The 14,861-nt window shown below is 40.0% G+C and overlaps 1 long non-coding RNA gene across 1 annotated transcript in view; it reads right to left on the bottom strand.

Moving 5' to 3' along the window:
* The window catches only part of LOC125439171, a 52,913-nt gene that overhangs the window by 149 nt on the left and 37,903 nt on the right, over window positions 1-14,861 (bottom strand). The window lies entirely within an intron of this gene.

Raw genomic sequence — 14,861 nt, 5'->3', positions numbered from 1 at the left:
AAGCAGAGACAGACATCAGTTGGTTTGGCTCATGTTCTTAATCCCAAAGCAGAGACAGACATCAGTTGGTTTGGCTCATGTTCTCCCATGCAGTGTGATCTCTGCTAATTCATCCCTCCTGGGTCAATCACACAACAGTGGAAATGGCAGCCAAGAAGCAAAAGCTACCCAAGTCTGCTTCCTTCTCCTAACATCCTTTCTGTGCTCTGCCTGGCTCCTGAACTGAGGTCAGCAGCCCAAATATGAACTCTGCTAAAAGGTGAATCAAGGAATACCAAGGAGAGAGGAATATTCCAAGATGTTCTCAGTTTTCCAAGCCAGGTGTAGATCTTCAATTCCCATACAGCCTGGGTCAAAGATGGGCAGGTGGCATTTGCTATCAATGCCATTAGTTATAAAAAATAGATTTCCCTTAGCAGCCACTGGCTCCTATTTCCCTTAGCAGCCACTACGGAAAAGCATTTCACAGCTGTAAAGGGTTAGCTTGCCTCTGGGGTGATGGAAGACTTTGCATTTTTGAGGACAAATCTATTTATGTGCAAATGATTTCTTGCTGCTGTTGTGAAAGTGACAATGTCCAATGCCATATATTTATTTAGTTTAAAAAATGAATTTTCAGGAGCAAACTGGACAAAGAAGAGACAACTGTCACAATGGGACATAAATGTTGATGATGATAATTCCTGTTTTTCTCCTTTCATAGCTTAAACCCCTCCCCCCCAAAAATTTGACACTGAATGCAAATGCCACTACTATCCTTGCATGGATGATGTGATTTTTTCATTTCTGTTGTTTTATTACGGTCCTGAATTACCACCCTTATTAATTACTTTATTTCTCCCTAAACAGAAACCTATTTTATCCTCTCAACAACCCTGTGTGGTAGGTTAGACTGAGAATAAAGAATTGACCAAAGATGACCTAGCAATCTTCCATAGCAAAATGTGATGTGGACCTGGGTTCCCAGATCCTAGGGGTCTGCAACCTGCGGCTCTCCAGATGTTCATGGACTACAATTCCCATCAGCCAATTCTGGCAGGGGCTGATGGGAATTGCACGATCCATGAACATCTGGAGAGAAAACATGCAGGCTGCAGATGTCCAAACCACTATATACCACATTAGCTCTCAGTGTCTTATCCCACTTTGCTTTTTATTCTGTATGGCAAACATGTTGGGGAAGGGGGATTTTTTCACTTTTTCTTTCCCTTGCTGCACTGTATTATTACAGCTATTTTCAAGTCTTTCTTGATGTCATTTTCAGGACTTCATTTGACTCATGTCTGAGCTTGTTTAGTCATAACTTTGGATGTCATTCTGAAAATAGCAACCCTGCTCTGTGAATAATGAGAGCCAGAGACCAGGAGATACAGTACATTCATACGCTGTCTTTCTGCACTGTTTTCATTACTGGGCCTGGGATATGTAGTACTGATAGTCTGTACTGACTTCTGCTGAACTTTTTGCAGGACTGAACAGTATTTCTCCTCTTCCCACCAATATTCTCTTCTTATAATGCCAATACACCTCATAGGACTGTCATTACTGAGACAGTGATTGGGCCCAGAATCCAAATACCTGGTTTAGTATGTACATTAGTCCAGCTCATAACATTTTTGGCTGTGGTACAAATCAAATCACTTAGAAGATCTTCATTGCTGCAAAATATTGAAGAAAGTCTGGGCATGCTCATTCATAGCCAGTTTTCTTCATAATCGCACACTTAGGAGTGTTTTAATATCAACATGTTATTCTTTACAAAAAATTCAAGGTGCCATGAAACTGTGTGAGCTTTTTAAAGGGCCATGAAATGTACAAAACAGTAATCCTCGGTAAACATAGTAGGGTCAAGCCACAGCAGTGCCACATCCATGTTCATAGCAACTTCATTCAATTGCATGGTACCAGGTCAAACTTTGATTCCCAACATGACTACATTCAAGTCATCATTGGTGCTTATTTTCCAACATGATGAGCTAGGAGATAACTTTTAGAGAACCATGTATGTGTTTTGCAAGTGCAGAATTTCATCTAACATCCCAAGCTGATTACTGAGCTGAGACCTGTGGTCCTATCACTAACATACTGGATTACATTAATGCTAAGCATTGGTTTTGTACACTGTGTTCCTGTATTCCTGATCAGTTAATACACAGTATGTGTCTTGTTGTGCCTGGATTTTCCATACTTATTTAGAGCTTTTACAGGTTTTTTTTTTCCACTAAGAGCTTTTACAGATTTTTTTTCCATTTTAAAAAGCCAGAGTATGAGTAGAAATTTAGCAGCATAATCTTTACCAGTCAGTATCTTTATATGCTTTAAAAGGAAAACATGCCTTTCCTTCTTGGCAGTAATTCATAGTAGCCCATTACAGAAAAAGGTGCTTGACATAACCAGTTACCGTTCCTTTTGCAAAATGTGGAGGTTGCCTATGATTCTCTTTCCTCACTGCCACATGTGTGTGTTTTCTTTTTAAAAAAATCTCTGTGCGGTTTATCAGATATTCCAAGGACCTCAGTGTCTGGTTCTCCTTTTTTTCTTCACAAGAGTAACTGGCTAAGGGTCCCCTGTTGAACTTCATGGTCAAGAGGGGATTTTTGAATTCAGTTTCCCCAGATTCTTGGCTGATTATATAATCACTACACTACACTGACTTTTCTTCCCTTTGACATTTCATCTCAGCTGTAATCACAATAGGGCACAAGACCATTTCTCTTCTTTGCCACACCTAAATTAGTTATTCTGGTATCACTGGTGGTGGAGAGTGCTATCAAGACATAGACACTTTATGGCGACCTAGTAGGAATCTCAAGGCAAGTGAGATGTTCAGAGGTGGTTTACCATTGTCGGCCTCTGCATGGACTGAGAGAGTTCAGAGAGAACTGTGACTGACTCAAGATCACCCAGCAGGTTTCCTGTGGATGAATCACACTCGGTTCTCCTGATTACAGCATACCACTCTCAACCACTACACCATGCTGACTCTGTCTGCTCTCACTACTCTCAGATTTATTTTAATCACTCAAGTTTACATGGGATTGAATCCAAATATAATTTTGTACTGGCTTAACTTGCTTCCACCAGCTGAAGAAGGGAAATCGTTTCATTGATTTTCCCTTTCTACAGCTGCCTACCAGCAGCCCAAACTCCAAACACGTACAAGATTCTGGATAATAACCATATTTTGCTCCTTAGTTGCAGTTTCAAAGCTCTTGATAAAAACATGACTTATTTTATAGCCTTTAATAAACGTTTTGTCATGAGTAGTAAAATTTGGCTGAAATTAGTTAATTATTTCCCTATTTTCCTGTTTCCTTTGATCTGTGAGCGGACATAAGGACATAAAACAAAGGAAATAATTGTGATTTCAGCTGGAAAGTTAGGCAATGCATCTGGTTATTTTGAGTCTTAACAAAAATCTTTCCTCTTAGTCTAACGCAGAAAGGATAGAAAGCATTTTTTGTGCCATGGAATCTAGAGTTTTGGAGGGCTAAAATTCTAAATACTTCATGCAAATGAAAAATGCAGAATCAGGTCAGCTATAGACAAATGTTGGCAGATGGGATGCCAAGCGCGCTGCCGGCAGAAAAGATGACATTTATCAGTCATCCATACATCAGTAACTAAAACAATTTTAGGGTTGTCTAGACAGGCATCTACTATTTCTTAAAGTTGAAAGCTTTGGTAGAAAGACAACAGCAAATGCTCTGTTTATGTTGAGGACCACCGTCCTTCAAGGCAGATGAGACAGACAAAAGAAAAATGGCTGTTTTCAAAACTAAAAACTGTAGCTTTTGCTGATTTCTAGAAACAATTTTGACTGTTTGCCTCTGTGTGTTTGTGGGTCTGTGGATACTGTATTGTTCTACATTAATAGCAATGGAACTAAATTACAAAATCCTGTTATTGCTTTTGAAGACTATAAACTAAACTTTTTCTATCAACTAGTTTTCCTCAGAGACCTAAACGTATGACTTAAACCACTTCATTTAGATCAAAAGGCATTAAGAGTGCTCAATACAATATACAACTTCCTTGCAAAGCAGGTTAGGTTAAATGTTGACATACACAAGGCCACTAAGTGAAATTCACCCGGAGCCAAGTTTAGTGTTCAGATTTCTCCTGCATATACACAGAAGGCTATCCAACCAAAACATCTGGGGGAAAAAGAAACCATTTGCTCATTTCTACAAGGGTGAAATCAATGATGTTTGGATGGCACTGCAAAGATGGACGTTTGTTATCTGCACAGTCGGTACAAATGAATCAAACTTCCTTAAATGTTTTTGGTTTATATTTCTCTAAATGCTCTAATCTTGATGAGTACATTTTCCAGTTCTATTAGCATTATTTTGCTAAGGATGGCCTTTACTACAAACAGACTTCTCACACTCCAGACAAGTGAATTTTTTTTAAGTACAACTGATTGTTTTGGCACAGGATAATCCATAATTTCATTGATTAGTTTCAAAACTGCAGGACAAAATCTGATTCTGTTCCACAGCTCACCATGAATGTAAATAAGTACCTTGCTGATCACACACTTTCTAGCATCTTTCACCCAGTGTTGGGATTCAAATAATTTAACAACCTGATGGTAAAGCAAATTAAAAGTAATGCTAGAAGTGGTGTCACTTGCCGCTGAGAGAATGGAAATTAAAGTGGGGCTCTAGGAAATAGGTCCATAGACAGACATTCACCCCTACCGCACAGCAGACACATTGTGCATAATTGGCCCATGAACATATGAAGCTGGCTGCTTTCTATTGACCATCAAGGTCAATATTGTCTACTCAGACTGGCAGCAAAGATCTCACATCATCTGCCACTGTTCTTTCTAACTGGAGAAGCTACAGCCCCTCCATCATAGAACCTCAAACTAAAGCCTCTCCATCCAGTGGTGGGATTCAAATGATTTAACAACTGGTTGTTTACAAGCACCATTTTAACAACTGTTTCTGCCGAAGTGGTGCAAACTTGCTGAATCCCACCATTGCTTTCACCCCTTTTGAAGAATATATATTTTTTAAATCTGCAAGACATTTGATACCACTGGCTTATGACTTTGAATCACAATTATCTTTTTAAAACAAAATTTTAAATGTTTAGTAAATGGAAGGTCTTTCTGTATGTCAGTTTCCTAAATCTTAAAATAATTGCATCACCCACTAAATTTTCAATATGGTTGAGACGAAGTGTTTTGCATAAATGGGTATTAGCAGGAATAAAAAAGTTAGCCTTTTATTAGACTGTTTTTGATAGAATCATTGCATTTAAAAAACTACTGGAACTGTAAATATTAAAACACTGAGATGACAAACCCATCAGTTTTAAGAGTAATTTCTCTCCAATTAAAAAGAAACCATATTTTTGAATATCACAAAATTTACCATCAGTTCTGCTCTTTCACTCCTTGAAGCATGGCGGCTTGCCAGGAATAAGAAGCTAAGCAAAAGAAGCATGGGTGAAGTACTGGTGCGGGGGCAGGGGAGAGCATTATTTTCCATCAAAATGCTGTCTCCCCATCTTAAATACCCCCCTACTGCTGCTGCCTTCCTTGGAGCCACTGCAGCTCTTGTCCCCTATCACCCTGTCGAAGCTTCTCCCCAAATCGCTACTGCCAGTGCAGGGGCCACCGTGGCGACCTTCTCACCCATTGCCACAAGCCTCAATGGACACGTTAACCTCTTAGGTTTATTTCCTTCAGTTACTGCTGCCAAGCCTGGCTTTTCCCTATGGACACCACATCACCAAGGCTTCTCCTCCCCATCAATAACCACACTGACATGTCCTGTGCAACTTTCAGCCACAAGGCTCCCCGAGGCTCCCTGCCCGAGTCAAATGTGATGATCCCTGTATGGTTCCCAGCTATCAAGTCCACCAAAACTTTCGTTTCCCACTATAGTTGGCAAGCTTTGTGTGGCTCCCAGACACTGGGCTTGCCCAGGCCTCTGTCCCTCTCCACAACAGAGACAGTAGTGGCGAGCCCCATGTAGTTTGTCCTTCCAAACATCAATGGCAGTGAGCACCATGCAGCTTTCTCTCGACCACTGAGCCCACCAAGACTTCCCTCCCCCACTATTGATGATGGCAATGGCAGTGAGTGCTGTGAGAATCCCAGACATCAAAGCCTCTGAGCCTTCTCCCCCTCAACCCATAGTGACAGTGAGCCCTGTGTGGCTCCTAGCCATTGGCTCTCCAAGGCTTATTTCCCCTCCCCCTCCCTCACATCAGTGATAATGGCAATGAGCCCTACGAAGCTCCTAGTTGTTAGGCTTTCTTGCAGGCCTCACCCCTAGATTCCGGCACGTACTTTGTCTGCAGGTGATGCTTTTTTATATAGAGGAAAATTCTCCCCAACATATTTAGTTAAGATTTCATATTTTTGTGACCTGAGATTTTTGTGCCCCAAGTTTACAAAATAATAATAATAGCATGACAGTGATCTGCAGATTTAGGTAGTTGCAGATCGGGTCCAGACTTTGCTATTACATGTAGATGTTATTCTTTGCAAGTTGAAGTCTATTCAATTTTTTTTAGCCTTAACAAATTTTTCTACTAGTGTCCTTCCACTCAAACCAAACCATGGTTTATCTGGTATTATAGCACTTTAATTAAAAATAACAATCCTCCATTCCTGAAGTCAATATGTTAGTGAACTGACTGCAACAGCAATATGTTGCCCTTTAGTTTTATTTATGCTTTATTTTACATTCTGTTTTTCAAATCTCTTTCAGTTGAAGTATTTTCTAGTATGATCTATCATGCAACCATATTCAATTTTATTTGCTATCTGGACAGTTACTTGGCCAGTGAGAGAGGAAAAAACAGGGTGGTTTGTGAATTCAGAAGAAAGCTCTCTGACCCATCTCTGTGGCCCAGGCAGAGACTGATGTCTCTGGGGACCATGGGGCGGCTTGGGTCTCTTTTAGGCTTTGTTGCTAATTTGAGTTAAGGTAGTTGCTGTTGGAAGTGCCAGGAAACTTTTCTAGACAAATAGGGACAATTGGAGCCTATGTTGTGAGGTGGTGGAGGATGAGGAGGATGAAATGGTAAGTAAGGTGAGATTCCAAAAAAGTCAAGGTTTTGTTTGCCACATGACTCTCTATGGGTCAATTTTTGCCTTGGCCACTTTTCTCCTCCTTGTAGCTTTTATAGCTACCTCATAAAAGAGGATAACATGCAACTGAAGCAGGGTGTTGGGATACCAAAGAGGAACATAATGTGTGGAAAATAATATACTTTGGAGCTAGAGGGGGTGTCATAAAATGTGATGGGGGAGCTGCTTCTGTGTCCACAGCAGGATGGGCAAGGATCTCAAAAGCAGGAAGACACGAGAAGGTGATGCTCCACTGGAAACTCTTGCTTATTTGGAATTCTTCTCTGTATCATTCATGGTTATTCTGCCGTTCAGTGAATTTTTTAATCTTGGCTATTTATTTGTTGCCTCCAATCTGTGGTTGGAAGTGTTTCTTATGAACCATCTCCAAATTCTAACTAGTGAACAGCACACAATCCTATTTGAGTTGAAATTTGAACATGAGTGCTTGTCCTAAGAACTGACAGGAGGGTTAGGGAGGAATAATTTCCAAAAATGTAATGAACGTCTGACAGTCAGTTGTGCTGTTCTCGTGATACCAGTGTCTTTGAGGCTGCCATTAAAATTCAAGCTAGGGGCTGTATTTTACTTGTCAACCTCACCTAGATAGTTAACATAAATTTTGAAACTTTTGCCCTTCCAAGTTGGGATGAAACTTCATTTTCATTAATATAGAGGGGATGCGTCAATAACTGAGGCAAAATCTTTCCTCCCTTTGGATACCTAAGCTGGATGCATGCACAACTTATGGCAGTCTACCTGTTGAAAAAAAAAACTTGTGTATGATGGAACAGGCTTTTGCACATGAAAAGTTTTGCTGCTTACATTTTACTCTTGAAGATACCACAAATGTCTGTAATTTTTCTAGCAAACAAAAATTGGTGGCTATGTTTTGGAGGAAGTATTTTTAACACAGGGTTTTATCCTGAGGCAATGGCCAAGGAAGGTAGGAATGGGGACAGGAAATGTTTTGCTGAAACTTTCTTAATTATTAGTTTAGCATATACAGTGTTTGGGTTTTATCTAATGTTCCATTATAATGGGTTGACCATAGAAGGAGTTTCTAATATACAACGTCCTGTTGTACTTTGCTAGAATTCTGGTGATAGTATTAGAAATATTATTTTTTTCTCTTTCAGGCAATATTGTTAATGTGCCTTGGTTGGAAGTTTTTCTTATGAACCATCTCCAAATTCTAACAATAATGTGATAGTATTGGAAACACTATTTTTTCTGTTTCAGGCAATATTATTAATGTGCCTTCCCCACCTTCTACTCTCAGATTACTTACATGTGACTTCAAAAAGACAAATGTGTAATTTATATGGGAAAGAAAAACAGAAATTAAAATCCAGAAGTGGACGTAATAGTTAATGCCTATCATCCTCCAGCAATTGAAATGAACGGAAAATGAGGTTTTATACCAGTTTTTTTTTTGTTCATCAGAAATACTTCATGGGAATTAGAGGGAAACAAAGGTTCACAAAGAATGCAGATAGCTGCAGTGGTCTTCAGAAAAATTCCAAAACTAGAAGTCATGTAATACCTTTTATTGGGATTGCTGGAGATGTCACAAAACACTGTGTATGCCAAACCAGTATGGAATCTTTTGAGCTCCCTAGAACTCTATTAGGCTGAATGGTCTATACAAAGGAAAACAGGCTTGGAGAAAATACAAACAAATATTGCATAGTACTGCAGCCTTACCTAATAGTTATGTTTCTAACCATATGCAGGTTGAAATCCTATGCATACTTATTGGGGAGCAAGCCCCATAGGGCTTAGCAGGACTCAGCAAGAGTACATGGGTTCCCATCCTTAGTCTACAATCCTATGCATCTTACTTTGTTGGAGACTTATGTCTCATCGAATTTTACAAAGGCTTTCATTTTCTCTTGCTACCTATCTATCTGTCCACTAGGTGGCGGTGTAACAATAGCTTTCTTATATTCATGATAATAAGAAAATAGTCAGGAACCAATTTGAAAGGCAATGTTCATTTTAACAATTCAAATGCACTTCTGCTAATTTGTATTTTATAAAGGTTCAGTAGGCTTTGCTGAATGTCTTGTTAACCAGAATTTTAAATTTGCTTCCCAATCTGCCATTTGATTGTGTATTTTAGAGTAATGTTTTAAAAGGATGATTGTATGGCATTTGCATGAATATGTACATCTGTGTGCACATAGATATAATATGTATTCTCTTGCATACACTAAATATGACCTTGTATTTAATTCTTGTGCGTGGATCAGAACATGATGAAAATGCAGTGCTGAGCACAGAGCATCTGCAATGTCTTGCATTGTTTAGAAATATGCTAAAATGGAGGGCTCAATTGGCTGCTTGTGTAAAACCAGCGGGTGTGCTATTCAGTATCCAAAAGATATAGACAGGAGCCAAAGCTGCCTTTTAGGAACACTTTTGTCCCTTAAGAATATTTTTGTTCTCAAAGGGCCAGTGCATTGTGAACAAACTTGAACAAACCTAGCCATGAGGTCTGTTGGTCAATGTAGACAATCTGTTGTCTTTTAACATAATTTACACAGAATTGGGGGTATGAACTCAAATTTGAAAAACACTGCACAGTGGTTGTCTGAACTTCCTATATGCTGGTCAGTTTTGGGAATAGAATACAGGACTAGATGGGGCTTCGGTCTGATACAGCCTAACTATTCCTAATACCAAGGAATTCAAGGGCTTTCTTCATACAGGTCTATTATGCATGGAGGACTTACCCAGGAGCTATGCTCTTCACAATGGATTTTTCCCACTGTTTTCAGTTCAAACTAGGGATCCTCCCACTGCGAAGCTTTTCCAGCTTTTTCAGCCATCATTTCCCTTACCTCCTGCTTCTCTTTTGCCTGCAACTTTTCCCCTCCCACTCTTTAAACAAACAAAAAATCAAAGAAGGCTCTAAGGAACTGGAAGGCAGGGGAACATGGGGGAAGGCAAGAGGTGCCAGCAAAGCTAAGGCAATCTGAACATGCAACACATCAGTGAAGAAAAAGGAAACACCATTCTTTAAGAGGGCTTCTCTAATCTGCAGCACAGCAAATTCAGAAATGGGAGAAAATGTGTGCACAAAATCTGACCTGAAGAGAATGTAGGCTCACTCCAGGGCAGACCAGAAGTGCATAAATGGCCACAAAGTCTGGTAGTGACAACCTCATCCATTCTTTGTAGTTATCACCTTGCAGAGAACAGGGCCTTCTCCTCAGTGATACAGAAGATACAAAACTCCTTTCCAAGAAATGTTTGCTATGTTTACCCCATATCTGTTGGCCGTTCTGATGTTCAGCAAAGAGTGTATAAGTCTATAAGTCTGGAAAACATACTGTAGTGGCTCTTGGTTACCCTTGTCTGTTAATTTGTATTTTGACACACCCTGTCCCCAAAATCACAATTTTTTTCATTTTATTGTTTGCATTTCAGTTGAATATTTGTTGTGTGAGCCACAACTCTTTTGAAGTCAGAATGTAATTCCTACTATAGCCTGTTTCAGTTGTTGCATTTTGTCACATATGTGATGAGATCATGCTATACACATTCTTCCTGATGCACACAATCACCATCTTTTTTTCCTGAAAGTGGCAATGTGTATGTTTTCACCTTCAGTATACGCAAACCAGAAACAGGGTCTATGTTGCAATGTTACACAAAACAATGATTGGATGTGTTGTGGATGCTTGTGCGTAGCATGCTGTTTCCACACGCACGGTAAAACATAGCAGCTGAAAAAGCCGTAGGGAGAATAGTAAGTAAAGAGAGGAATCTGCAACTATGCAGAAATTCATGACTTTGCAGATTGATGAAAAGAAATGGCACTCCCTACATCATTGCCTGATAAGGATTGAATTTGCTGAAAGGTAGGGTTTTTTGCTCTTTTGTAACGTTAAGGCACAGTTGGCTTTTGGTACCACGGTGGGGATTTCAAGACAAGTGATTTGCCATTTCCTGCCTTTGCCTCGTATCACTGACTAGAGTTCATCCTTCATAGTTTTCAAGATCTAATGAAATCGGGCTACCCAGGGCTATCCAGGGCAGGGCGGGTACTAGGGGCTTTCGTGTGTGTGTCTGTGCCGCCATATCACAGCTCATTATGGTGACCATGCAGGGTTTTCAAAGCAAGAGATATTCAGAGATGTTTGCTATTGCCTGCCTCCATTTCATGATCCTGGTATTTTTTAGAGTTTTCCTATCCCATTACTTGCCAGGGTTGTGGCTGAGAGTGCGTGATTGGCCCAAAGCCACCCAGCAAGTTCCCATGACTGAGAGGGGATTCAAAAGTGGGTCTACCAGATCCTAGTCTGACATTTTAATCATTACTGTTAGTTACATAATTTAAAAGAGAGAGGAAAGGAAATTAGCTTACTCAAGTAAGAAATCCTGAAAGTGGTAATTTGGGGTGGGGCAAGATTTTCACATTGTTCTTTTACCTTCCCCTATTTTTTTTAAGGCTTTTAGTTCTGATTTTTTTAAAAAATAGATAAGTCCAGGAAACATATTCACTTACATGAGAGTAACACATATCAGCAGGGTTCTTTAATTTATTATGTTATGTTATGTTACATTTAATTTGTATATCACCCTCCCCCAAAGGGCTCAGGGTGGTAAACAACAGCAAACAATAATACAACCAATAATACATAGTAAATACAATGCATCAAAAACAAAATACATAGCAATAAGCTCAGTAACTCTTAACAGTATCTAATATCAAGTTATCAATTACACGATTAACCACATATCAATTTAACACCAACATTATCTAATATCATTTAACAGGTTCAGACATCATTACTTAATAATACAAGATAATAACATTCATAATGTAGAATATCAAACAACAGAACAGCTATACAGGTACATAGTAATAACATGCTTAACAGTCCATTATAAAGCAACAATAGAACAAAGTTTTAACCTGACAATAATAAGAAAAAATTCAGATGGCGACTTCCTCTAAAATATTACAGTCCATTAACCTGAGAATAAAACAATCCTAACAGTCCTAACTACACTACTAACAATAGAATACACTACATATGAACTAACTAACTAATCTGACCCATCTAGTTGTTATCGTCCTAATAAGGATTCAGCAGCCAGACTGAAAAACCTCTGTTCTAACATCCCACTAAGCTCAATAACCCGTTAACTAAACAGTCTTAATATTTAATTGCTTAAAAAGCAACCATAAAAGGCAATGTCCGTTGAATCTTACAAGTGGTCAGCGCCAGCGTCTCGCCAGGGAACTGCTGCCACCATTGCTGTGTTCCCACTGGGCGTGCCCCACCTCTGTTACAGAGGGAGAGAGTTTCGAATGTTTTTCTGTGGTGCCACTGCCACCGGCCCCTGCCACCGCCACCACAACTCGAGGCTTGCAAGGGGGACCTTTTGTGTTGCATGGAAGCCCCTGCCACAAACCCCTACCGTCCGCCAGACTCCTCCTGGAGTGAGCTGATTGGTGTTTGCTTTGGTGTGCGTGAGAGCCTCTGCATGCAAATCTACCCAGGCCGATACCATCCAAAAACCTTGGTGGGCTTCACCTGGAGGGCAGGCAGGTGTTGTTATCACTGTCATCATCACGGGGCTGCTGCCACCATCCCCTCTCGCCCAGCATGTCCAAGGGCCCTCTCAGCAACAACCAGCCTGAGAGTCATGCTGCTTGGGCCGCTGCCCACCAGAACAAAAATTGGCCGTCGCTGTCTCTCGCATAAGGTACGTCAAATCATTGCCACCCAAACCAACTGCAGCTCTATTTTCAAATTCTTATAGTCCTAGCAGGATGCTAAATTATCAAGGAACTTTAAAGTTGTGTTAAAAAGTCCCACTAACCCTTCTCAAGTCCTAAAAAGTCCCAAAAATTTCCTAAATATCACAGCTTCGCAAACACCGCTCTGCTCCAGGCGCCATCTTGGATCTATGCTCCGATTAATATTATTCAGAAATTTTATTATTATTCAGAAATATTATTCAGAAATTTCTTTCCCATAACTCTTTTTCTGTGTGTGTGCCATCAAAACAGCTGACTTATGGTAACCCCATAGGTATCTCAAGGCAAGTGATGGTTTACCATTGCCTGTGTCTGCATCATGACCCTGATATTAGTTGTAGGTTGTCCATCCAAGTACTAACCAGGACCAACACTGCTTAGATTCTGAGATCTGGCAATATAAGACTAGCCTGAAGCTACCCAGGGCCCCACAACTCTGGCACCCACCATAAACTGCAGTCACTCACATCAAATAGCTATTGATCTCTGATTGCACATAAAACAAAAATCATATAAATGGAACCAAGTGAGCATATATTATAAGTAACATAATCTGGGGACAATTGCCCCCATTAAAAGAGTGAACCACTTTTAAAAAAGAAAACCTAAATGAAAATGCATTTTTCAAGTGAAGAACACTTTTCAGGGTGAGATGAAACTCCAGAGCAAAATCTAAAGGGACTTTAAAAAATATTCATGACACTTCTGTGTACCTGATTTGGCTTACTCAAATCCAGCAATGTCTGCTTTGAAACAAAGATAGGCTAATTTATGTTTTGCTTCTGATTATTATGTTTCCTTAATTATAATTTTGTTTGATATATAGAATCAGGTTCATGCCTCTGGGAGGTTTGCTGCACCAGTGACTTAGAGTGAGGCTGCCTGACTGCAAATAAATTATTTCATGTGTGTCACAAGGGTAGCAGACTGGAGGAGCATACCTGAAGCCAGCACAGTATGCCCCAGCCCCCTTTGTGCCTTATCAGCCTTTACAAGGCTATTTATATGAACAGGTCAGCCCACTGTGAAACAGGCCAGTCCATCAGATTATATTGCTTGAAACTATTGGTGAGAATTGTTCCTTGCACCCCAAAATGAAGAAAGACGACATATGGCTTAAACAAGGTTTATTAAAGAAAAGATGAATTTGTTCTATGTGGGACCATGGGTCCAGAAAAAATGCCGACAGAACCACATCTTTTTTTCCCTTTGAGATATTTAAATTAAAAAGCCTAAACTGTACTATGCGTGAATAGAACGGAATTAAACAGCATGTAACAAAGATATGGGGGTTCTCCTCACAGTGAAACATTAAAAACTGGGAATATTCAAAAAGTGTATGTGTGTGAAATAATTCTTAATAACAACATCATTGATGGTTGGAACTTATTGAACCACAACATAGGAAACTAAGATGGGGAGTCCATTTTCTAGCAAATGGCAGCAAAAATGTTCCCACCTACAGCCATGGGGTGCAACCCATCCCTTGCCAGTAGTCATGAAACTGCAGACCATGGTCCAAAAAGCCAAATACTTAGCATGTAACGTAGGATGGGCAAAATTATTATTATGCAGCATTGGGACGGAGATTGCCGTCAGAATACCGACAGAACCACATCTTGAGATAGGTAGAGCCAGGATACTACCTTGGGTAGGTGTTCCAGGCTAGGCCTCAACACAACCTTCTCAGGGAATACTTGTGTGAATGGAGGATCACAATAGAAAACCCTCAGGTCTTCACTCTGAGTGCAGAGGTAATAGCCACAAAAAAAGGCCATCTTGTAAGACAGCAAACAGTGGGCATGAACTCATAAGTTCGAATGGAGCTCAGGTTAAGTAATTAATCACCAAGGTGAGACTCCATTGGGATACAGGAAGTTTAACAGGTGGGTACATGTTATTGAACCCCTTCACAAAGCTCTTTGCTACAGGTAGGGAAAAGACTGCATTGTGAAAACCAGATATTGTACTTTAACAGAAGAG

This window comes from Sphaerodactylus townsendi, linkage group LG09 (genome assembly GCF_021028975.2).
Source record: "Sphaerodactylus townsendi isolate TG3544 linkage group LG09, MPM_Stown_v2.3, whole genome shotgun sequence".
Classification (NCBI taxonomy): Eukaryota; Metazoa; Chordata; class Lepidosauria; order Squamata; family Sphaerodactylidae; genus Sphaerodactylus; species Sphaerodactylus townsendi.
Note: the sequence above shows the minus strand (reverse complement) of the source record. Positions and strands in the feature narration are given on the sequence as shown.